This window comes from Cystoisospora suis, assembly GCF_002600585.1.
Source record: "Cystoisospora suis strain Wien I chromosome Unknown contig_2695, whole genome shotgun sequence".
NCBI lineage: Eukaryota > Apicomplexa > Conoidasida > Eucoccidiorida > Sarcocystidae > Cystoisospora > Cystoisospora suis.
Genome location: NW_027155491.1, coordinates 25147 through 26248, shown reverse-complemented (window position 1 = coordinate 26248; position 1102 = coordinate 25147).

Here is a 1102-nt window from a genome sequence, read left to right as displayed (position 1 = left end):
GTCTGGTCTCCGCTCCGGTGGTCGGGTCACAACACGCCTGTCGGACCGGCCCGGTACCGTCTCCGCTCACACCGTGCTGCTTGCAGCGCTCGTGGCCTCCGTCTTTGAGCCGAACGGACTTGGTCTTCCTACTCCATGGTCTCGACCTGGACTTGCGGATCTCTCTCTTCTTCCTACTACGGAACTTCTCTGTTCCAAACTTGCTCTTCCTCTCCTATCACTCGTTTCAACAGTATAAATCTTTTACACACGCACATCTCTTCTCACTCGCATACCTTACTGTGCCTATACTCCTTCTGTTCACCACTTGACACACCTCCCATACTCTCACTCATGTCCACTCAAGCTTCCGGACATCCCCGCGTGTTCACTACTACCTTCTCCCTGACCTGACTATCAACACTGTCGAGTCTCACTACCTTTGTGAGACCTCCTACACTCACCTCACTACCGTCAACACTCGCTTACAGCTCTAGATCACTACTACTGGGCTTGTGCTCCCCACGGGGCAGACTTGGAAACTCTGACACCACCTATGGCTACCGGGTTTTCGCCGTTCTTCTTGACCCACGGACGAGAAGCGATCCTGCGGTGCAACGCCACCTGGATGAGCCTCGTCTGGATCCAACGTCCAAGATTTGGCTACATCGTTTGTGGCGTGCGCGCGTGGAGACACATGAAGCACAGATGCGAGAAGAACCACGGCGAAGGAAGTTGCTAAGCGAGAGCAACGTCAGAGTTCCAGTAGGGACAATAGTAGCTGTCAGCTTGTCTCCTCGGGAGAGAAGCAAATTATCCGGCAAAGTTCACTCCAAGATACGCCCGGCCGTGGGTAGCACGGAGTGCTACGCTAAAGGCGTTACGTACAAGGTCCGAGACCTGATCACGAACAAAAAGCGCCAAATGACTCGGAACCAGTTCAAACTCCTAGACTTACCAGAAGACCGCGAGCTGATACAGCCGGGGCTCCCCCCTCCCCCCCTCGCGTACAGGTCGACATGGAGTCGAGTAATAGAAGGCCCTCCTGCGTCAGTAGCGAACGGGAGATACTCCCGCAAAACAGGCCTCCAGCGACAGTTGAGTATGGTCTCCGCCCTGTGGC